The 24,797-nt window shown below is 49.2% G+C and overlaps 1 long non-coding RNA gene across 4 annotated transcripts; it reads right to left on the bottom strand.

Moving 5' to 3' along the window:
- Positions 1-7,599: 7,599 nt before the first annotated feature.
- Positions 7,600-21,387, bottom strand: LOC118352964 (uncharacterized). 4 transcript variants are annotated; one of them, XR_007407679.1, is made up of 4 exons: positions 21,238-21,387; positions 20,610-20,891; positions 17,298-20,410; positions 7,600-9,351 (listed from the first exon to the last, which is right to left on the bottom strand). It is a non-coding gene; the product is annotated as an uncharacterized LOC118352964 (long non-coding RNA). The 4 variants fall into 4 exon arrangements; XR_007407677.1 differs by lacking the exon at positions 7,600-9,351 and having other exon boundaries at positions 18,280-19,416; positions 19,874-20,410; XR_007407678.1 differs by lacking the exon at positions 7,600-9,351 and having other exon boundaries at positions 17,062-20,410.
- Between the last annotated feature and the right edge of the window lie 3,410 nt (positions 21,388-24,797).

Here is a 24,797-nt window from a genome sequence, read left to right as displayed (position 1 = left end):
AATCAGGCTGAGCCATAAATTTCCTGCCTCATTGCCCTGTGGAGAATCCATCTGGAAGATGTTCACGCTGGAGTAGTTTGGGAAGCTCCCACAACATCAATGGCCTTGTCAGGTCAGCCACCCCCCCTGCACTCCAGAAAGCAGGGGATGGGATGGGCGGGGCCACAGGGGACACATGCCCAGGGCCCTCCGCTGGGGCCATGTGGTCCCGACAAGCCACTCGACCACTCTGGTCTCCTCATCTGCAAAATGGGAATAATCATATTTCTGTTTCTGGATTGTTTTGAAGGTTAATGGGATAATGGGTATGAGCAGAAGGTGATATTAAACAGATCAGGTAATGACAATAGTATATCCAGGAACACAGCACAGGGTTCCCCCAAAGCCTCCTTAGCCTTAGCTCTGGCTCTACTGGAGAAGGCCCCTCCTTCCCTGCCTTGCTCCAGGGCATTTTTGTAATTCAAAGTGCTGCCTGAGGGCACCCGGCTGGCTTAGGCGGAAGAGCACATCTCCAGGCTGTGAGTTCAAGCCCCACACTGGGCCTGGAACCTCCTTTAAAAAAAAAAAAAAAACGCTGCTTGAATGGGGAACCTCTGCATCATAATGGCTGAAGAAATGGCGGGCCTGGATTTTGCTGAGGCCCAAACCAATACCGTCTCTTCCTGTCTCAGAAATGCAAAGCAGGCAGTAAATGCCGCCCAGAGGACCATGAAAATTGCAAATCCCAGCCTGAGAGGCCAGTCCTGGTTTCCTAGAGCGCCGAGCTGCAGGAGCACCACCATCCTCACAGCCAGAGGGCACTGTTTTTCCTTTTAGATCCTTTTCCTCCAGTGTCTTTGGCAACAGCCCAGAGTTTTTCCCCCAGGGGCACCTCTCAGGACAAGTCTTCAGTGGCTGAGGTATCTTTGCTGATACCAAGACTTCAACCCAGGTGGGTAGTGCCTGAGTATGAATCGAGACTAGATTTTAGCTCCGTCCACGGCATCTAACCCACAGGAGCTGCCTACTTCCAGGGAAAGCTGTCACAGCTCTCAGGACGAGCCCTTAGGGACCCTAATTGGCGTGTACTTCAACCTATAACTAGATGGGTGGGAAAGCAGGGCCATTCTGAGCACTGATCGTGTCAAGACCAGCGGGTCAGGGGTGACCAAGTACGAGATCTCTGTGCTTTCCGAGCTCCCCGACGCTTGTCCCCAGGCGGGAATGCTGCGGTCCCCTGCTGTCTCCACCTGTGTAGGCCTAGTCTTAGGCCAGAAGTTCTGGATCTCTCGCTCTCTGCAGAGTTCTCAGACAGGGTCTCCAAAGTATCCAGTCCAAGACACAGCCGCCCTGGAGAGAGAACATCCGTAACACCTATGAACCGTAAAAATAAAACTGTTAGTTATTTTACCAGCAAAAAATGGGCTTATTTGGGATTAACAGAATTGTAATCTGGGACAAGCAAGCCATGGCAAAACTATAGGCAAGTCCAATGAATAATGGGGAGAACCACTCTTTTATAGAGGAAAAAAGTTGCTATCAAAGTCCATTGGTGTAAAGTGGGAAAGCAGGTTAGCAGCTTTTCATTGGCTGGGCTGTGATTGTCTCCCATTGGCTGGGCTGTGGCTGTCTCTCATTGGCTGGGCTGTGATTGTCTCCCATTGGCTGGGCTATGGCTGTCTCTCATTGGCTGGGCTATGGCTGTCTCTCATTGGCTGGGCTATGGCTGTCTCCCATTGGCTGGGCTGTGATTGTCTCCCATTGGCTGGGCTGTGATTGTCTCTCATTGGCTGGGCTGTGATTGTCTCTCATTGGCTGGGCTGTGATTGTCTCTCATTGGCTGGGCTGTGGCTGTCTCTAATTGGCTGGGCTGTGGCTGTCTCTCATTGGCTGGGCTGTTGCCAGGGTGGAGAAAACCTTCCTTCTTCTCACTGGGGTGATAAAATAGTATCCCTGTGCAAGATACCTCTCTTCCTGTGGGGTCTGCAATGGATGGTAAGTGCTGGGCATAAGACACCCCCCCCCCCCCCACCTCGGCCAGCCTCCTGGACTCCATTCTAATTTTCACGTAGCCAGTTAAGGGACTGTGAATTTCTAACCATTTCCTTAAGGAAAAATGTGTATAGTAAAAAAATACATATATTTAGTTTAGATAGCTTAGTTTTATATTGTTGTCTTAGATGAATCTATAATAAACCTAAATGAAGTAAAAAGATTCCTTCCACTTTATTACATGTCTGAAGTCAATAAAGCTAATGCAATACAGTTTGCTGTAGATTTCTGACTGCCTCACGTCTTATTATGTACTCAGAGCCCTATGTTTGTTCATAAATTAATTCCTGCTTCCTCCCCTAATTATTGTATAATTCAGTGGTATCACTTTTTAAAAATCAAGTCATTAGGGACACCTGGGTGGCTCAGTTGGGTAAGTGTCTGTCTTTGGCTCTGGTCATGATCCCAGGGTCCTGGAATCAAGCCCAGCATCAGGCTCCCTGCTCAGTGGGGAGTCTGCTTCTCCCTCTGCCTCTCTCCCTGGCTTGTGTTCTTCTGTTCTCTCTCTCTCTCTCTCTCTCAAAAAAAAAAAAAAAAGTCATTATCATACCAACAGCAATAAGAGAAAGCAGGTGGAGGGAGTGGGTGGGGAGTATCACTTTTTGAAAAGCATTTTTTGGTGCCTCTTGCATCTCAAATGTGGCCTTATCAAGGATTACACATTTCAGATTTAACCCTCATCTTTTCTTTTTAATGTGCTAGATCTTTTTTTTTTTTTTAAGATTTTTATTTATTTATTCATGATAGTCACACACAGAGAGAGAGAGGCAGAGACATAGGCAGAGGGAGAAGCAGGCTCCATGCAGGGAGCCCGACGTGGGATTCGATCCGGGGTCTCCAAGGTCATACCCTGGGCCAAAGGCAGGCGCTAAACTGCTGCGCCACCCAGGGATCCCCTAGATCTTTTCCCTACCTTTTATTTTTTAAGGTAAAACTTATATAAAGTGGGATGCATGGATCTCAAGTATACCATTCAGTGAGTTTTAACAAATAGATAAAGGTACATGACTCCAGCTCGTATCATAACACAGAGTGTTGTGCCCAAGATCACGAATCCGAGAAACCACCAAGGAGCCGACACCAATGCAAACACACGAGGGTTTATTTATAAGCTCGAGCCTGGGTCCAAGTATACCCGACGCAGTGGAGCAGGGACCTAAACCCCGAGACTAAGAGGCTTAGCAACTGGGATCCCTGGGTGGCGCAGCGGTTTAGCGCCTGCCTTTGGCCCAGGGCGCGATCCTGGAGACCCGAGATCGAGTCCCGCATCGGACTCCCTGCATGGGGCCTGCTTCTCCCTCTGCCTGTGTCTCTGCCTCTGTGTGTGTGTGTGTGTGTGTGTGTGTGTGTGACTATCATAAATAAAATAATAATAAAAATAATAAAAAAAGAGGCTTAGCACTTTATAGGGGCCAGTGGCCAATGGGATACGCAGAAAGTTGCACAGTCATGCTGGTCCGCTGAGTTAGGGTGTGCCCTGGTCTTTGACTAGGGCGGGGCAGTATCACTGAGCCGATTTCCGATTAGGGTGTGTCCTGGTCTTTGACTCGGGCGGGGCAGTGCCCTAAGTAATAAGCAGGTCAGCACAAGGCGGGTGCAGCCCAAAGTAGAGTCAGTCCTGCTCTGCTTGTCCAGGGGTAGGGGATTTTGTTAAATTTCCTGGGTTCCCACAAGAGCATTTCCATCACCAAGGAAAGTTTACAAGTACCCTTCTGATGAATCGTCTCACCTATCCCCAGCCCGAGAGACAGCCACTATCGTGGCTTCCATCAGCATTGTTTGTCTTGTTCTAGAACTTCATATATAGAACCAAACAGTATTGCTCTCTTGTCTGGCTTGTTTCACTCAACATAATGCTTATAAGATGCATACAGTTTCATATATCAGGCATTTGTTCTTTTCTGACTACTATCCCATTATATGACTATGTCCCAGTTTCTTCAGCCACTGTCCAATGGATGGAAATTTGGGTTGTTTTCAGTCTTTAGCTAATAGGAATAAAGCTTTATGAAGGTCCTTGGACAAACGTTTTAGAGGGCATACATTTTTACTTCTCATGGATAAGTATCTGGAAATAGAATTGCTTGGCCATAGGGATTGTGAGTGATTAACTTGATAAGAAGTAGCCAGACAGTTTCCCAAAGCATTGAGCCCATGACAATGTATGACAGCTGTGGTGACCACATCCTGCAACACTGAGTGTTGTGAGTCTTACACATCAGCCATTCTCTTGGGGTGTGGGAGAACCTTATTATGCATTTTACTGATGAATATTGAACACTCTCTTACGAGCTTATTGGCCATTGATTTTGTTTCCTTTGTGAAATCTATGTCCAAATATCTTGTCCCCTTTTTAATTGGGTGGTTTGTCTTACCATTATTGAGTTGTGAAAGTTCTTTACCTAGAAGTTTTTTCTTCCATGCTTTCTTCTACAAATTTTATAGCTCTAGCCTTATATTCAGATCAAGATTCCACTTCAAGTTAACTTTTTTGCAAGGTGTGAGATAGGGGACGAAGTTCATTTTTTCCATACGAAATCTTGTTGCTTCAGCACCATTTGTTAGACTGTTTTTCCCTGTTGAATTATCTTGTCCCTTTTGTGGAAAATCAATTGACTATAAGTGTGGATCTATTTCTGGAGTCAATATTCCATGCCAATGACCTGCCTACCTATCTGTCAACACACAGTCTCAAGTAATATATGGTGGAGACAGAGATGAATCAATAAGCTCATAGTAGTTGAACCTGAGTAATGGGCACAGGTATTAGTTGTATTACACTCTTCTACTTTTGTATAATAAAATGCTTTCAAAAAGAGAGAGATAGGGGGATCCCTGGGTGGCTCAGCGGATTAGCGCCACCTTCGGCCCAGGGTGTGATCCTGGAGTCCCTGGATCGAGTGGAGTCCCACATCAGGCTCCCTACATGGAGCCTGCTTCTCCCTCTGCCTGTGTCTCTACCTCTCTCTCTCTGTCTCTCATGAATAAACAAAATCTTTTAAACACACACAAACACATAAACACATACCGTCTACTCCAAATAGATGAAATATTTAAATGCAAACAGTATCATACAAGTAGAAGAAAATTTCGGAGAGTGCTTACAGTATCCTGAGGTGAAGAGGTCTTTCTTAGCATGATGAAAAAGTCCAAAACTTTATAAAGGAAATGACTGACATCTAATGACATGAAAACATAATGTCTGTGTCAAAAAAAATCATAGACAAATTAAAAGATGAGGACAAATGGCAGAATATTTGCATTATTAAGAGCCACAGGGTGATCATCATGATATATAAAGGCTCCTTAAAAATCATTAAGAGATGCAGATTTCAACTACATTAGTAACGTTATTTTTAAAGTGTCTGGTGAGACACTAAGTTTATCTGTGGAATTTGTACACCTTTTTGTTTTTATTAGATGTTTTATAATAAGTTTAGGATAATGAAAACAAAACAATAAAAAAAAAGAGGAGCAACCCAATAGAAAAGTGAGAAACAGGTAAATAAATGCTCATAACAATAACCAAATATGATACGGTGATTTGTAATAAGAAATATGTTATCATGGGCAGCCTAGGTGGCTCAGCAGTTCAGCGCCACCTCCAGCCCAGGGCCTGATCCTGAAAACCCGGGATCAAGTCTCACGTCGGGCTCCCTGCATGGAGCCTGCTTCTCCCTCTGCCTGTGTCTCTGCCTCTCTCTCTCTCTCTCTCTCTCTCTCTCTCTCGTGAATAAACAAAATCTTAAAAAAAAAAAGAAATATGTATCTGGCCTTCATCCATGGTTCCTGGCACATAATTCTAAAATTTGGAATTTCTTATATAAGAACCATAGGGGCATCTTTTGTTAAAATACTTAGTTTTGTACTCAGTTCCTGAAACAGCTCCAGGATGGTAAAGGCAAAGTGGGTGTCTTTTGTCATTTGCAACAAGACTCTTTCCCCTACATCTGAGTTTATGTTAACAAGGTGACTTTGGGGGACACCTGGGTGGCTCAGCGGTTGAGCATCTGCCTTTGGCTCAGGGCGTGATCCTGGGTCCAAGGATCGAGTCCCACATTGAGCTCCCTGCAAGGAGCCTGATTCTCCCTCTATGTCTCTGCCTCTCTCTGTGTACCTCTCATTAATAAATAAATAAAATCTTTAAAAACAAATAAAACAAAACAAAACAAAAAAACAAGGTGACTTTTGCAGAGCCCCTAAGGATGGGGACTGGTTGTCAGGGAAACCTGTGAGTACAGGGTTAGAACTTCCAGCCCCAACCCCAGCTCTAGCAGGGGTAGAGGGGCTAGAGATCTGAGTTCAATCACCAATGTCCACCAATGTCCCATGATGTAATCAGTCATGCCTTTGTAATGAAGCCTCCATAAGAAGCCAAAAGGACAAGGCTCAGACAGCATCCAGGCTGGTGAACATGTGGAGATTTGGGGAGAGTGGTGCACCAGGAGAGGTCTTGGATGCTACACCCCTTCCCATATACTGTGCCCTACACAATTTTTCCATCTGGCTGTTCCTGAGTTATACCCTTTTATAATAAGCAGGTAATCTAGTAAGTAAACTTTCCTGAGTTCTATGAGCCACTCTGACAAATAAATCAAACCCCAGGAGGGGGTCATGGGAACCTCTGGTTTACAGCTGATTGGTCAGAGGCACAGGTGACAACCTGGACTCACCATTAGTGTCTGGGGTGGGGGGCAGTCTTGTGGGAATGAGCCCTAAACTTGTGGGACTCAAGACTACTTTCAGGTAGATAGTGTCAAAATTGAGTCGAACTGTAGGACATTCGGCTGCTATCTGGAGCATTCAACACACAAAAAACCCCAAAAAATCCAGTTAAGAAATGGGCAGAACATATGAACAAACATTTTTCCAAAGAAGACATCCAGATGGCTAACACACGAAAAGATGCTCAACACCGCTCATCAGCAGGGAAATGCAAATCAAAACCATGGTGAGATACCATCTCAAACCAGTCAGAATGGCTAAAATTAACACAGGAAACAACAGATGTCGGTGAGGATGTGGAGAAAGGGGAACCCTCTCACACTGTTGGTGGGAATGCAAGCTGGGGCAGTCCCCTGGAAAACAGTATGGAGGTTCCTCAAAAAGTTAAAAATAGAAACTACCCTACAACTCAGCAATTGCACCACTAGGCATTTATCCAAAGGATACAAACATACGGATTCATTGGGGCACATGCACCCCAATGTTTATAGCAGCTTTACCAAAAATAGCCATACTATGGAGAGAACCCAAATGTCCATCGACTGTTGAATGGATAGAGAAGATGTGGCATATATTTAATGGAATATTACTCAGCCATCAAAAAGAATGTAACCTTGCCATTTTGCTATGACGTGGATGGAACTAGAGGGTATTATGCTGAGTGAAATAAGTCAGGCAGAGAAAGACAAATACCATATGATTTCATCCATATGTGGAATTTAAGAAATAAAACAGATGAATAAGGGAAAAGGAAGGAAAAAAAAAAGAGAAGGAAGCAAACCATAAGAGCCTCTTAACTACAGAGAACTGAGGGTTGATGGAGGGAGGTGGGCAGGAGATGGGCTTTAAAAAAAAATACCATCAGGCAATTTTTAAGAGGCGTGGTCTGCAACTAGCACTTCAGGAATTTAGCACATAAGCAGGTGGTTAGACTGAAACTCAGAATGTTTCTTTTCCTTCTTTATGAAGCTAAACACTTGACACCATATTAAGAATTTGGTTCATTTGGTACGAGTTAGTGCTGCTGGCTAAGCACCTCACCTTGGATGGCTTCCCAGGTACGCCCAGCAGCTTGCAGCGAGTGCCCCACAAACAGCTTCCACAGCACCCCCCTGCCCTGGGTGGCTCACGGTGGAGTGCCAGCAGCGGGGGGCCTGTCAGTCACCTTCCCTCAAGCAGTGCCTTGGAAAAGAGCTGCCAGCCAGGCTCCTCCTCTTGCGGAGCTTCTGCAGCGCCTTTTGGGGCAGCCACTAGGGTTCTGAGAGCTCTCCCTTAATTTTTTTTAATAAATTTATTTTTTATTGGTGTTCAATTTGCCAACATACAGAATAACACCCAGTGCTCATCCCGTCAAGTGTCCCCCTCAGTGCCCGTCACCCATTCACCCCCACCCCCCGCCCTCCTCCCCTTCCATCACCCCTAGTTCGTTTCCCAGAGTTAGGAGTCTTTATGTTCTGTCTCCCTTTCTGATATTTCCCACACACTTCTTCTCCCTTCCCTTATATTCCCTTTCACTATTATTTATATTCCCCACATCATGAATGAGAACATATAATGTTTGTCCTTCTCCGATTGACTTACTTCACTCTGCATAATACCCTCCAGTTCCATCCACGTTGAAGCAAATGGTGGGTATTTGTCATTTCTAATGGCTGAGGAATATTCCATTGTATACATAAACCACATCTTCTTTATCCATTCATCTTTCGAAGGACACCGAGGCTCCTTCCACAGTTTGGCTATTGTGGACATTGCTGCTATAAACATCGGGGTGCAGGTGTCCCGGCGTTTCACTGCATCTGAATCTTTGGGGTAAACCCCCAACTTCCCACAGCAGAGGGTGGATCTCAAGCAAGTCCAACTGGTGAAGCACCTCAACAAACTCGTTTTTAACGCAGTGAGTCACGCCCACACCCTCTTCAGGTCTGGAGGTGAGCTCTGGGAAGGGCTATTTCTCAGTCTGGGGTGTGGAGACTGCTGCCTATATCCTGTATTATACTCCTTAGGATTCTCGAATTAGCCAACTCTCCATTCCTCCAGTTAGTACTTCTTTATGCTGAAGTTTCCCTGTGTAAACTGCTGTGTGGTTTCTTTCTTCTGATTGGACCTTGACTACACATGGCCAAGAAAATAAATCTGCAGCACACATTGGCCATCTTTCATGGAAAAGGAAGGATGACTGAGAAGGTGATGCCAGGAGCCCAGAGGAATCAGCAGCCATGGGGATGGCCACCAAGGATCCCCAAGGCCTGGTTCTTGTGAGGCTCCGTAGTGCCCTCCCACCTGCATAGGACTGACTGGTGGACCGGGAAGCTATTGTAGGCATGTCAGACTGCTCTTCCTCTGGCCAAAGTGAGGTGCTATGTCAAGAGGCTACTGTAGCAGCCTTCTGGCAGGGTCCGCATGGGGAGGAGCTGAGGTTCCTGCCCAAATTCAGTGACGGGCAGAGGCTGCCAGCCAAGAGCCTATAAGGAAGATCCCCTGGCAGGGACCCTCCAGGCCCAGTAAACCTTCAAATGACTGTAGATTCCATTTGAGTGACCTCAAGCCAGAGCCATCCAGTAGAGCTGCTCCCAAACTCCTGGCCCAAGGAAACTAAGAATAAAAAGTTATTAGTATTTTAAAGCTACTAGTTGGGGGGGGGGTGTAATTTGTTATATAGCATTCAAGAACAAATACACATGGTCTTAAAGTGTCTCCAACAAAATGCCTATTACTTACAAAGGGAAAATTACTAACTTTACTAGGGAGCAAACTGAAAAATACCACTTCAGCAAAGTGACCAAAGTTCATATCACCAGTACGGGAGATATCACGACAGCACATGCCTCCTGATATGAGGTAGGAGCATAGCACAGTCACTTCCTGGTATTCCTGCCAAAAATGTGTGGTCTTAATCACAAAAACATCACACAAACCACAACTGAGGGACATTCTATGAAAGAACTAAGCAGAACTCAAAAATGCCAAGGTCATGGGGGATAAAATGACCAAGGAAATGTCTCAGGAAGAAGCTAGAGACACAAGTCATTACAGCATGTGGCCCTGGATGGGACCCAGTCCAGAGACCTGGTGAAGTGAAGAGGTCTCTAGATTAGTAAAGCACAGTGTCAGCTAGTTCCCCGCTTTCATGATTGTATCAATGGCTACGTAACATGTTCAATGTAGAGGACACTGGATGAAAAGTATCTGGGAACTCACCGTCCTACTTTTGAAACTTTTTAAAAATCCTGAAATTAGGACACCTGGGTGGCTCAGTGGTTGAGGGTCTGCCTTTGGCTCAGGGCATGACCCTGGGGGTCTTAGGATTGAGTCCTGCATCGGGGTCCCTCCAGGGAGCCTGCTTCTCCCTCTGCCTGTGTCTCTGCTTCTATGTGTCTCATGAATAAATAAATAAAAATATTTTTTAAAAATCCTGAAATTGGTGGTGCAGCAGTTGGTGGTGCAGCAGTTTAAGCACGACCTGCAGCCTAGGATGTGATCCTGGAGTCCCGGGATCAAGTCCCATGTTGGGCTCCCTGCATGGAGCCTGCTTCTCCCTCTGCCTGTGTCTCTGCCTCTCTCTCTCTCTCCCTCTGTGTGTCTCTCATGAATAAATAAAAAAAAAAATCTTTAAAAAATAAAAAATAAAAAAATTCTGAAATTATTTAAGAATTAAAAGTTAGGGATCCCTGGGTGGCGCAGCGGTTTGGCGCCTGCCTTTGGCCCAGGGCGCGATCCTGGAGACCCGGGATCGAATCCCACGTCGGGCTCCCGGTTCATGGAGCCTGCTTCTCCCTCTGCCTGTGTCTCTGCCTCTCTCTCCCTCTGTGACTATCATAAGTAAAAAAAATAAAAATTAAAAAAAAAAGAATTAAAAGTTAAACATACTATCATCTTTCAAGAATGAAAGTAAGAATAATTTTCAAATATCAAAAAGTGAAATAATTTACTACCAAGACCACAATAAAGAAGAAACTAGAAGGGATTCTTCAAGAAGAATGAAAATAATCCTAATTAGAAGCTCAGAGATGCAGGAAGAAATGAGGAGCAAGAAAGAGTAGATCTGAATTTGGGTAAATCCTACCGCGTGCTGACTGTATGAAAAGCAATCGTAGTCTATGGTGGGTTAAAGTTACACACAATTAAAATATGATAACAGCACATAAATTGAGGCATGTTTACAGTTTAAGATATTCTGAAACCTATGCATTGTCTAGGAAAAGTGTAAACATGCTTAAATAGCGTTAGTCTTTGATAAACAAATCAAGTTACCAAACAAAAAGGGTTACCAGATAAGGACGGACATTAGCTCCTTGGGGGAACACTGGAGTCAGGAATAAGAAAAAGACATCCACTCCATCTCTGCGTCTTCCAGGTCTGCACCTGGGTTATTAGCCAGTATCGTCAGACAAGGGAAAACCACAAAAAGGTAAGCACAGGGACGAAAGTATAACATATCCCCATCTGCAGGTGATATCACTGCATTCGGGAAAAACAGAAAAGATTCCATTGGAACAAACCATTAAAAACAATGAGAGACTTTAAGAAAGCACAATCTAAAATTAACATAAAACCCAAGAGCCTTCATATGTTCACAGAACAATCAGCGAGAAGATATCAGAAGAGAAAAACCCCACAGACGGCAGAAACAAAAAAGCAAAACATCTCAGTGCAAAAATGACAAGCATTGTGGAAAGCTTTTATTTTTTATTTTTATTTATTAAAAAAATTTTTTTTTTTGTGGAAAGTTTTTATAAGAAATGTAAAACACTCCTGAAAGACGCAGAAGTGAGTTTCACAAATGAAAAAGACATACCATGTTCCTGGATACAACGATGACTTATCAAAAGAAGTCAAATCTCTGGGCGCCTGGGTGGCTCAGTCGGGGAACCATCTGCCTGCAGCTCAGGTTATGATCAAGGTCCTGGGATCAAGCCCCACGTTGGCTCCCAGCTCAGCGGGGAGTCTGCTTCTCCCTCTGCCTCTGCCCTCCCCCCTGTGCTCCTGCTCTCTCTCAAATAAATAATTTTTTTTAAAGTCCTCAGGTCAGTTCCTAATTTACAGAATTTTCTTCTGAAATTAGGTGTATTTATTCAAAAATTCACATGGAGAAGAACTAACAAGGAAGGACGACCAGGACGACGTGTAGAGAAGCAGCGCCTGGACATTAACGGGATCATATTTTGAACAAGCCAGTGCTAGAATGTAATTTGGGGCCATGGGGAAGTTTGACTGTGGACCTGCTATCTGGTGACAGGAATTATTGTCGATTTTGTTTGCTGTGATAACTACGTTGTGGTTAAGCCAGAAATTGCCTTTAAAAAAAATGCAAAAAAAAAAAAAAATTTTAAAACGCAAAAAAAATATGCAAAAAAATGCAAAAAATTAAAAAAAATTTAAAAAACGCATCCTGCAGTAATGTGGGGTGAAATATATTTTCAGCAAAAAAACAAACAAAAAACAAACTTGTTATGTCAAAGTGATGTTGGCATATTATTGTAGGGACTCAAAAGGTCTCTGAATGCTGCTAGTTTGGGAAGCTCGTTGCCTTTTTGTCTTCATCATAATTAGGAACCACCTTACAGTCAGAGAAGACGGCATTCTAGAATGACAGAAATGGCACCGAACCAAACGCCGCTGTGACACGCACATCCAGCTACGCCCTGTGCGGTCGGTGCCTATGCAAAGCAGCAGAAGCCCCAGGGGTGCCACTGTGCCATTGGGCGGTCAGGTCACCTGCCGGGTGTCGTCTGCAAACCGACAAGAGAAAACCGTTCCCCTCGAGGAAGGGGCCCTCCCAGCAGCACCAGAGACTCTGACCTCAACTCCCCGCACGTCCTGGGGAGACCCGGGGTGTTGGGCGTGGGCAGGGCAGCTCGGAGGACTGGAGAAAGGTTGTCACCAAAATCGTGCTTTATTCCCAGGCTGCTGTGGTTTGGGAGGATCCGGTCCTGCAGGAACAAGTCCTTTCCCCGGGTGGGAAGTCAGGCCAAGGTAAGAAAGGAGAGAAGACTCACGGAAGCATCACAGACGGGCAGCCAGCTGGTCCCCACAACCCTTCTAGAAACACCGTGCTGGTCAACGTTCTACAGGTAGTTTGAAGCACCCAGAAGTTTCCTTTGACCCTTGCTGTCACTTCCTCAACTGAGGCTTATATATTTAAGCTGGAAGAGGGTTTGTCTTCCAAGCTGCCGCAGTGAGGAGGGCACCGTGGTGACACGGGTCTCGGCTGAGCCTGCTCAGTGGAAGAGCGTCCCCAGGACCACATGAGCACGCTTCCCATCATCGCGGATTTCCCCCAAGTCCAGCTTATAAAACACTCAAAGATCTGATGAAACTTGACCCTGTTCTTAGAACCAGCCCCCCAACCCCCCAGGCCTGCCCCAGGCCCACGCCCCTGCGCCCTCCATGGCTCAGCCAGGTACAGGGCACAACAGTGTCCATCCCTGATCCGCTAGCAGGTCGCCTGCTCCATTAGCAAAAAACAGTTTCAAAAACCTTTTGGGGGGATCCCTGGGTGGCTCGGCGGTTGGGCGCCTGCCTGCAGCCCAGGGGCGATCCTGGAGTCCCGGGATCCAGTCCCATGTCGAGCTCCGGGCATGGAGCCTGCTTCTCCCTCCTCCTGTGTCTCTGCCTCTCTCTCTGTGTGTGTCTATCATAAACAAATAAATAAAAAAAAAAAAGCTTTTGGGGAGAGATCCAACGGGTCTGGCCAGGATTCCCGGGGTGCCCGCATGCATTTATGCGGCAAGCATTGCATCTCACACCTACTTTTCATGGAGCGAGCGGAGGAAGGACAGGCCACTCCCGGGGGAGGAGGGACAGCCGGACACTTATCTCCGACACAGGCTGGGGCGCCGACTGCGGCACACGGGGGTGCAGGGGGCCACAGGTGGGACCCGGGTCCTGGAGGCGGGCGCATCCTGGAGGTCGAGGCGGGAGCTAGGGCTGAAGCAGGCACCTCCAGGGGGCTCGGGAGTTTGGACCGCAGGAGGCTGCTGGGTAGGGGGTGGGTGTCGGGTCTTGAATGAATTTTCCGGAACCTTAGTTATACCGTGGCAGGGACAGAGGTAGGGCCTGGGGGAGAAGAGGGAGCGTTTGCCTGTGGGGAGCCGTGGGGGCCAGGGCGGCTGCAGGCGGGGGCGACCGGGTGGGCGCGGGCCTGGGGGCAGCCAGGGTGACGGCGAGTGGAGGCGCTTCGGGCCACAGCCCGGCTTTGAACCCGAGGAGGTTTTCTGACTCCAAAACGGACAGCGCTGCGTGCCTGGGCCGGTGACCAAGGCCCAGGTACGAGTCCCGGCCTCCCGGGCGCCCGGACGGGGACTGACTCGTGTTCAGCTCCACTGGGGCCCTAAGCGCTTCGGGGGTGTTAACTCACTCAATCCCGTGACAACCCACAGGGTAGGGACGCCCGGGTGGCTCAGCGGTGGGGCACCTGCCTTCGGCTCAGGGCGCGACCCGGGGTCCCGGGGTCCCGGGATCGAGTCCCACATCGGGGTGCCCGCAGGGAGCCTGCTGCTCCCTCTGCCTGTGTCTCTGCCTCTGTGTGTGTCTCATGAATAACTAAATAAAATCTTAAAAAAAAAAAATTGCAACCCACAGGGTAGGTAATATTGTCATCCCTGTTTAAAGGATGAGGAAGCAGAGCCCCAGCGAGGTTGAGTCTCTGCCCAGAGCTGGGAAGAAATGCAGGGTCCCCCGGCACGTAGGGAACACTGCGGCGTGGGACCCCCGAGGCGGTGACAGGCCCAGGACGGGCGTGCGCGCACCAGGTGCTCCCGCTGACCGTTGCCAGCCCCCACAAGGGGCTCCTGCGTATCCTGGCGACAGTGATGCCATCCTGGACTGTCGGAGGCCGCGCAGGGAAGCGCTGCCTCGGGGCTCACCCACCGGCCTCCTGCCTCCCACCGGGCCAGCAACGCCCGTCCAGGGACCCCGGGTGGGCTCCGAGTGCTGACGTGGGAGGCTGGGGGCCCGGCTGCACCTCAGAATCCTCCCCCCGGGTGTGACATACCCGCATCCGTCACGGGGATGCTCCACGGCAGGTGCTGCCGTCCACACCTTAGGGTTGAGGAAAACTGGCGCTCAGAGAGGCTAAGCAACTTGCCTAAGGACACACACCCAGGGTAGGGCGGTCCTCGAGTCAAAGCAGGGTCTTCCTGGGGCGCCCGGGGCAGGGGGGGGGGCTCAGTGTGGAGCATCTGCCTTCAGCTCAGGTCATGACCCCGGGGTCCTGGGATCGAGTCCTACATCGGGCTCCCCGCATGGAGCCTGCTTCTCCCTCTGCCTGGGTCTCTGCCTCTCTCATGAATAAATAAATAAAATCTTAAAAAAAAAAACAAAAAAAAAAACCAAAAAACCAGGGTCTTCCTGACTCCAAAGCCTACTCGCTCCGCACGAATTCTGTGCTGGGAATGGAGAAAGGCCTCCCGTGCAGGGCGCAGGTTTTGAGCACTTGCTCCCCAGGAGCGGGGGCGAGGCGCGGCCTGGCTCCTGCAGCCGCCTGCCCGGGGCTGGGAGCCGAGGGACACTCTGGCAGGTCACCTTCCCCCGGGCCTCTGCTTCCTCCCCGGGAATCGAAGGTGAGAACAGGATCCACCCGGTGCAGTGGGTGGTCGTGTGCACTGAAGGCAACGGCCCCGGAGCCACTGTTGTTTCTGAATAGCGACTGCTGTGCTGTCACGAGGATGCTTGGTCTCTGTCGCTGGTGGCTGCCCCAGAGCTCCCAGATCCCTTGTCACTGCCTGCGTGACAGGAGCACCTCTTGTTCTAACGCGATGGCCCTCGCTGGGCCCTGGACAGCTTCAGGACCGGGGCTGGTCACCAGAAAAGACCAAACTTTGATTCGAAGCCTGGAACTTTCAGGTCCCCCTCTAACCTCCAGGGAAGGAGCAAGGGCTGGAAATGGAGATAAAACTGACCACGCCTATGGAATGAAACCTCCCTAAAACCACCCAAATGGTGGGCCCTCGAGCCTCTGAGAGGGTGAGCACACCCACGTGCCAGCAGAGCAGCATCCCCCAACTCCAGGGGCAGTAGCTCCTGCGCTCCGGACTCTTCTGGATCTCACTCTAGGTGCTGCTTCATCTGGCTATTATTCGGATCTTATATAATAACCAATAAACAGAAATACTTTGTTGAGTTCTGGGACCTGGTCTAGCAAGTTACTGAACCAGAGGAGACCAGGGGAACTCAGGTACGAGTCCCGGCCAGTCAGAAGCACAGCTGGCTCGGGACTTGCGACAGGGGTCTGAAGTGGGGGCTCCCTTGTAGGGCTGAGCCCTTACCCTGTGGAGTCCCATGCTGACTCCAGGTAGATGGGGTCACAATTGAATTGGATTGGCGGACACCCCGTTGCTGTTTGCAGAGGATCGGGGAATTGGTTGGTATCAGGAGGAAAAAAAATAAACTTCTCCACTGCGTCTGTGCAGGCAAATGGCAGGGTAGAGATCGGGAATCTGAGGCCCGTCAGCTTCAGCAAACGTTGGGGCACACACTCGTCTGAGCTAACACTCCTTGCTGCTGGACACACAGCGGTATCTCGTCGGCAGTTCCTGCATCAAGCATGTTTCTGACCAACAGACCAAGGCACAAAGTGCCATCCTCCCCCCAGCTCAGGCTCTCTGAGCAGGAGAGACAGAGGATCCTGGATCCTTGCCCCAAACTTGCCTTTTTGGGGTACTGATGTGGGAAGCTGAACCCACCTACCCCTCTTTTGTTATATCTATTGAAGAGGTGGGCAGAATTTTTCTTAAGAGGCTAGATGTAAAATATTTTAGGTTTTCTGGGCCAAGAGGCGACAATCTAGGATATTGTAGATTTATATTATAAAAGAAAAAATTTGGTGAAAATCACATACAATAATAATTGAGTACTATTTTTTTTTGTACTACTACTACTAGTAGACCTAATAGTCATCAAGTCTACTAATGAAAATACTTTTTCTCTTTTTTGAGAGAGAGAAAGCAAGTGTGGGGTTGTGAGGCAGCAGAGAGAGAGAGAGAGAGAGAGAGAGAGAGAATCTTAAGCAGGCTCCCCGCCCAGCAAAAGTCCGACTCGGGGCTCAATCTCACGACCCTGAGATCATGACCTGAGCTGAAATCAAGAGTCAGATGCTAGGGATCCCTGGGTGGCGCAGTGGTTTGGTGCCTGCCTTTGGCCCAGGGCATGATCCTGGAGACCCGGGATCGAATCCCACGTCGGGCTCCCGGTGCATGGAGCCTGCTTCTCGCTCTGCTTCTCTCTCTCTCTCTCTCTGTGACTCTCATGAATAAATAAATAAAATCTTAAAAAAAAAAAAAAAGAGTCAGATGCTCAACCAACTGTGCCACCCAGGTGCGCCAAGGATAATTTTAATTTGGGGGGGGGGAACATCTCACTGAATTGAGGTTCAAAGCTAGAGTTGCCTATCATCAAAATCAGTTGCCCACGTTTCTGATAATGCTGATCTATAATAAGATTTTACAGATTTCATCTTTGAAAAAGTCTTCACATGGACAGATTCTTCACAAGGCTGGTATCAGGCTCTAAGCACAGGATTGTCAGACGGGCGTACTTACCACTCGAAAGGCATTTATGGAGTCCTATTAGACTTTTCTCTTGAGGTTTGCCTTGTGGCAGCTTAATCGTTTCAACTGAGGGTTCGATGGAAGCTCCTCAACCGAAGCTGGATGGATTTTGCAATATGGAGATTTCTTTGGGGTTTGCATTTAGGTCTATAGAACACCGCCTGAACTGCAGTTTGAGCTCAGATACTACATCTGCTGCACACACGGGTGGGAATGGAACTCTCGCTTCTTGTGTTAACTTATGACAACACAGGAAGTGTGATGATGCAGTCTGAAGTTAGTTGTGGGGATGGGGACGCCCGGGGGGCTCAGTGGCTGAGCGTCTGCCTTCAGCTCAGGTCGTGATCCCGGGGTCCTGGGATCGAGTCCTGCATCGGGTACCCCTCAGGGAGCCTGCATCTCCCTCTGCCTGTGTCTCTCATGAATAAGTAAATAAAGTATTTTTAAAAAAAATAAAGTTGTGATTCCAACATTAGTTCATGTTTATAGTCATACCATGGTATGACTTCCACGTATAAACATTATTATGCCTTGTGATTTTAGACAGAATTCATGAAGAAATCAAGACTGCAGCCAAAGCTAATTTCCAGGGCTCTTTGGAGTTTCATAACTGTAGTTGAGAGCAGTCCTTCTCATTCAAAAAAAGTTCAGTCTCGGTCCTAAGCTCAAAAATTGCAATAAAACTTCACCACAACTGAGCTGCTGTGTGATAGACCATGGCAGGATATTCAGCGACTATCGCTAATAAAAACTCATGGAGGGGATCCCTGGGTGGTTCAGCAGTTTAGAGCCTGCCTTTGGCCCAGGGTGTGATCCTGGAGGCCGGGGATCGAGTCCCACATCGGGCTTCCTGCATGGAGCCTGCTTCTCCCCCTGCCTGTGTCTCTGGCCCTCTGTCTCTCTGTGTCTCTTGTGAATAAATAAATAAATATTTAAAAAATAAAAAAATAAAAACTCACGGAACTGCTGACAGTTCAGTCCCCAAGAGTGAACAAAGTTTACTGTTGACAATACTGGTTCAGTAACGCAATTCAAATGTTCTTCAAAAAACGCCTGTTGATTGAAACAACATGTCAACATATTGCAAGCATAGGTTCTAACACCTGGTATTATCACAGGTTCTGTGCGTTTGTCCTAGTCAAGCCTTTTCAATTCCACACATATTTTTTCTGCCACCAATTGGAACACATCTTAGCAGATTCCACTTCAGGTTGGACTGAATCCGTTTTCTCCACTTTGAAAACCTTCCTGCCTGTAGTTGTTTGCACACAGACTATTGACAGAGCTGAATTTTTCAGTGACTCCTAGCCTGGCACAGGCTCATCACATGTCTGAGCTCTGTCGGTAACACAGGTCACAACTCTTGCAACAAGAGTCAGGGACAACCACTCAGAATCACTTGCTTGGTTTTTTTATTTTATTTTATTATTTATTTATTTATTTAATTTTTTGCTGATTTTTTTTGCTTGGTTTTTTAATGTACACTTGGTGTTGTTCATAATACACTCAACACTTTGAGCAGCTGCTGTCGGGGAGAGGCTAACAGCCCTAAACAAACGGACTTCCTCTGGGCACGTTTCTTCAACCGCTGCGTCGCGTGTGATTTCATGAACTTACCACAGGTCAGTGGTTCCCCTGCTCTGCTAACAAATGAGCCCATCAGAAACATGCTTTGCTTGTAGCATCATTTTCCTTTATTTGTGTGAAGAAATTCCGGGATGAGATACTCAATTTTAAATTTTCTAATCTTTCTGGCCGTCGCATTGCGTTCTTGTTAGAAACATTCTGGTGCGTGTTTAGATGGATGATGCCAACATCCATGGTTCTCCGTGACAGCTACTACATCAGTGCACGTTGCCTCCCAACTCGGTAACAACACAATCCACCCTCCACCAGCCCTGAGAAGCATGGCGAGAGCACCACCACCTCTCCTCCCTCCTTGTGTTGACGTCATGGGTATACGCCGGTGGTAAGGAATACAGCGAGGAGGCGCAGTCATACATGTGGCGCTCGGAATGCTGCTGAGCTAGGATCGTGTCACACCAGCCGTCTGTGTCCACCAGGTGCCACACAGCTCTCTGGGGCAACTACTCAACACTGCCATCGTACCCTAAAAGCAACCACAGAGCAATGTGCAAATTTTTAAAAATGTGGTGGTATTCCAGTACATACTTCACTCAGAGATCCTGAAATTTAAATTTCGTGTAATTTTCACATCATGAAATATCACGTTTGATGTTTTTCCACCATTTTTATTTATTTATTTTAGAGAGGGCGAGGGGTAGAGGGGCAGAGGGGAAGGGAGTCTTAAGCAGGCTCCACGCCTAACGCAGAGATGGGCACAGGGCTCCATCTCACATCTCGCGACCCTGAGATCATGACCCAAGCCAAAATCAAGAGTCAGACGCCTAACCGACTGAGCCACCCAAGTGCCCCATGACATTTGCCCCAATCATTTGAAGTGTACAAGTCGTTCTTACTTGGATGGGCCACACACACATGCACACGCACATGCACACACACACACACACACACACACGAGTGGCCGTGATGTACTGATACTTCACCTACGACAATGGACAGGATGCAGGGGTCAGTCAGCCCTTCCTTTCGAAGCTCTCCTTGCACCACTGTGCAAGATGGGCCCAGGTTTGCTGCTGGTCAGCAGCTGGGAAATCCAGGTAACGGCTGCATGGGAGCAAGGGAGACGAGCGAAGCCTCCCTGGCAATCAGCAGAACACGATGCCTCCGTTTTCTCTTCCGGCCCATCCCTATTTTGACCTTTGTGCGGAGTCTAGAGGGCCTCCCGACCTCTTGGTCCAGGGCTATGGCCCCGGGGCCCTCTCTCACATGGAAAGGGTCTAAACTACAGTGTGTCTGGCATTGAGGGGACAGTGGGGGAAGAAATGTCACATGGGCCAATCCGATCCTGCCCAGCCTGGCATCACAGCACCCCTGGAGCTGCTGCCGGGATAGGAATCCTTGAACCCTGGAAACTGGAAGGGATGAAAATGACCTAGGGCAAAGGGCAGGGGTAAAGGCCGAGGAAGAGGAAGCAGCACAACCTCCGCTAGAGGTTTCAGTTTCCTGGAAGCGGTTTTTAGCTGCCCAATTAAATGAAAAAAAAAAAAAGAAAAAGAAAAAAGAAAATCAAAGCTACATCTGTTCATTTCCAAATTCGTGAAAACCCTGTCAAAGCAAGCCCTTGGCAGGCACGGCGGTTCACCAGGACAGCGCAGTCCTCCTTGAACAACTAGGCCGACCTGAGCCCCCACCCTGAGGATCTGTGTTGACGGCGATTACCTTCGGCTCCCCCGGAGCTCCTCCGCCCCTGGGTCCATCTCAGCCCTCGGTCCAGGCTGTCCTCGCCTGTCGGGCTTTCTGCAGCGTCGGGCGTGGCGGGGACCAGCGCCTCGCGAGCTCATCCCGCGGGCGCCCCGGCCGGGCTTTAAGGTGCAGATTGCGAGGCCCGCGTTGCCAGTCCCAGGCCCAGGCCGCCCGGAGTGACCCTCCGCATCCCGGAGACACCCCGGGGGCGGGGGGGGGGGGGCAGACGGGCCGGCTCTGCTCTTCTCCCCGTCACTGCTGAGAAGCACCCGGCCGGCCTTCACCCCGGCGCCCCGGCCCGTGCCCCCCCCCCCCCCGGGCTCAGCCGCAGCAGCGCTCCCTCCGTCCGCACCTGCAGGGTCGCCCCCCCCCCCACCCCCGCCATCCGTCCCGGAGCTCGGCCAGCCCCGCTTCCTACAGGGGTGGCCCCGCCGCTTACAGCCTCCTCCAGGCAGGCCTCCTGGCTTCCCGCCGCCCCCGCGGGGCTCCCGAGGTTCCCTCCGCCGCTGGGGGACGCCCCCCCCCCCCGCCCCAGGGGCCGGCCGCGGGCTCACCCTCGGGGACCGAGACGCGGCGCCCCGGCCCGACCGCCCGCCCCGCTCACCGAGGGGCTCCTCGATTCCAAATTCCGTGTCCGGGACGAACCGCTCCTTCGGCTTTGGGGCCCTTCCGCAGGGGGCTGGGGCGCCGCTCAGGGCCACGGTCCGGACCCACCTGGGCCCGAGCCCCCGGGGCAGGGCAGAGCCGAGCGCGCGCGGCCGGGGGGGGGGGGGGGAGGGGCCGGGGGGGCGCCCGCGGGGCCAGGCCTGGGGGCGGGGCGGGCGACGAGCGGGCGGAGGCCGGGCCCCGAGGTCACGGCGGCGGGCACCTCGCGCAGGGATTTGGTCTAGGTCCGGGGATCGAGGGCCTCCCCCGCCGCCCCCGCGGCCCCGCGCTCTCCTGCCGCAGCAGCGCAGTGAATGAAGGAAAAAGCAAAACACGAATACAATTTTTTTTTCAAAAGGGCAGGCGCGGTTTGGCGCCGGCCGCCGGCCCAGGGCGCGACCCTGGAGACCCGGGATCGAGTCCCGCATCAGGCTTCCTGCGTGGAGCCTGCTTCTCCCTCTGCCTGGGTCTCTGCCTCTCTCTCTCATGAATAATACATAAAATCTTTAAAAAAAAAAAAAAAAAAGCGAAACACGGCAGCAGCTCGCCCCTTAATGCTTTCAAAACGAGGGTTATAACCAATTACGTTCTGGAAGCTTCCCCCAAAACTATCAGTTCATGAACTGGGGAGCTGCCCATTTACTTCTCCTCCTTCCTCCCCGATGCGAGTCACAACTCGGAAGGGCAAAAACACAACAGATGCGCCGTGGGTGGCAAGACCCAGGTCCACCCAGGGCCTTCCCAGTTACTCCTCCTGGGCCGCCCGGCAGCTGGAGACGAAACCTCCACTGGAAAATCGTCCTTTGTAAAACATGTAAGTATCACACGTGCTATCAAAGCAAACTAGACCACAGACCTCAAAATTCTAACACAGATGTTAAGTGGCAAAATCAAGTAGTAACGTGAACGTCCCGCTACAGACTCGAGAAGTAAAAATGCACTAAAAAAAAAAAAAAAAAAAAAAAAATTTCATCCCATTTAATCATGCACAGAAAACGCAACTCACCTGGTTTCCCCGTGGTGTTTGCCGGATTCACATAGAAAAAGTGGGTTCATTCATGGCGCAGACTCAAGGTCTACGTGGAGCTACAAGTCGTGTGTATGGGGCGCCTCCCGCAGTGGCCCAAGATCCTCCCGCCGTCCAGCCCGCTGCAGCCTGCACACAGACCCACCCAGTGGACACTAGCTACTCCCGGGAAAGGGACTTGTCCAGGCGAAGAGTAGGGACTGGACCCCGATTCCAGAGCCGAAAACCATCCGGACTGCAGCGTGGGGCCTTCCCAAACGTTTGCTTGACCGAGGCCGCGGGGACTCCTCCTCCGTCCCAGACACTTGAGGCTGAGGTACTACGGACCAGGTCCCAGGCCCGCTGCTGGGAAACTTACCAGGGGTCATTCTCATGGGACCTCTGAGAGGATGTCACATAGGCCCACTTCCAAAAGGGAAGATGACAGGATACCGATTGTAGAAGTTTTATATGCTTGTATCTGGTATTTTCTGCCTCTCTTGGGGGCTTTTTTTTTTTTTTTATAACATCCTATGATGCAGAAGTTGTGAATTTTAATTATGTATTTTATACCTTGTTCAATTATATACATAACTCAATGTATAAAAACGTCAATAATAAAACCGCTTAAAAATGCTCCTTCAGTCAGACTTGTTAGAGGAGCCCCACGCATCTCCCGGCCCTGAGTCACACCTGGCTACAGGTACAGAAATCACCAGTAAAGCTTCTTTAAAACCGGATGCCAGGCCCCAACCCCATTTCCTCCACCCTCCACCAGCAAGTCTGCCATTATTTTACTTCTCTGCTTAAAAAATGCCTTTTATTAGCCAAGACGATCCCCGCTCTGGCACCCCGCTCCTTCGGAACCCAGGTGAGCCTGGACCACGGCTCCTGGTGAAAGCAAAGGGAAGCCAGTGTAAGGCTCGTCTGGGCCTTCGCGCTGCCCCGAGGCAGGGTTCCCAGGTTCTACTGCGGAAGGCAGGGGATTCACAACAGGCCAAAGCTGAAATTCTCGCATGTTCAGCGTCACCATCCCCCCCAACTCTTAAATAGGACATATCCTCAAGGTGAGCAACCATGAAAAACAAGGCCTGTCCGGGTAAAGAGGCCACGTACTGAAACCTGTGGCGTCCAGGTACTATCTGAAATATAGGAAAATAAGAAATACAAGAATATAAGAGCGTTTTCTGAAAACTTCGGAAAGCCCACATGGCCTAAGACCTGCATTGGTATTTGTTTTCCCAACTGCAAGAAATTGAGGATTTTTGCTCTCAAACAAAACAAAACAAAACACCATAAAACCTGTTACCATACTAATACAGGTCTGTCTTTTGTAAAAACAAAGGCAAACTTTTGGAAAGCAGGGGATACTTGTCCCTGGTTATCATATGTGCGTAAATCTGAATGTTTTAGTTGGGGAAATAGCTTTTTGACAAGATTTATGGTAAGAAATTGGGGAAAAAATTAACGATGACAAATACCTTGTACTCTCCAAAAGTTAAGCAAGAGAACCCTGGTTCTCTCTCCCTACTCACCTCAAGTATCTAAAATCCAGGGCCATGGGGGTCCACACGCCAGACCCACACACCGACCGATGGGTCCACTTACCTTACTCAGTGAGTCCTGTACAAACAACACCTCGGGCTTTGAACGCTAGGTTTAAATATGTAAAAACCACGAGTACAGGGTGAAAGGCCAGGTGAACCCCACCAAGATGCTGTCATGCATTATGAGGGACAAATAGCTATTCTCCCAGGCTTTTTTTGTTCTAAAAGCGACTTCATGTCACTTAAGTCTAGGGAAGGAGATCCAAGACAACAATGAGAACGTCTACTGTATGCCCTCGAACCCAAAAGGCTGTCCAGGCCAGGCCACCAGCTGTCCCAGGGAGGGATCTAAGACATTGGATTCAGTCTCAGTCGGTGTCCTCCCCAGCCCCTACCCCGCTGCCATCATCTTAAAATTTCAAATGGTCTTTGCATGTGGCACTAAGGCCAATCTCTGTATCTGGAACAACTTGGTCTGTCAGTTGTGGTCACCACTACAAAAATGAACATAAAAATGTATACTGAGGGCAGCCCGGGTGGCTCAGCAGTTTAGCGCCGCCTTCAGTCCAGGGCGTGATCCTGGAGTCCCGGGATCGAGTCCCACGTCAGGCTCCCTGCATGGAGCCTGCTTCTCCCTCTGCCTGTGTCCCTGCCTCTCTCTCTCTCTTATGAATAAATAAATCTTAAAAAAAAAAAAAAAGTATACTGAGCTTGTATCCTGAGAGCGAACACAGTAAAGGCCAAACAGAAACTGGGGTACCTAGAAGAAATTTGGCATTTGCTAGCTTGTCTTTGTATTTCATGTACTTGACGGTAAGCTTAACAGCACAGGAGCTGGAAAGGAGGGTACCGTGACAAATGCAACAGGCATTCTGAGGGCCTTCTAGAGTGACTGCGGCCTTAGTGATTTTTCACAGATCGTTCTAACGCTCATTAAGTAAAAATAAGCCTAGGATTTCTGAAGTC

The sequence above is a fragment of the Canis lupus genome, chromosome 31 (genome assembly GCF_003254725.2).
Source record: "Canis lupus dingo isolate Sandy chromosome 31, ASM325472v2, whole genome shotgun sequence".
NCBI classification, from domain to species: domain Eukaryota; kingdom Metazoa; phylum Chordata; class Mammalia; order Carnivora; family Canidae; genus Canis; species Canis lupus.
Note: the sequence above shows the minus strand (reverse complement) of the source record. Positions and strands in the feature narration are given on the sequence as shown.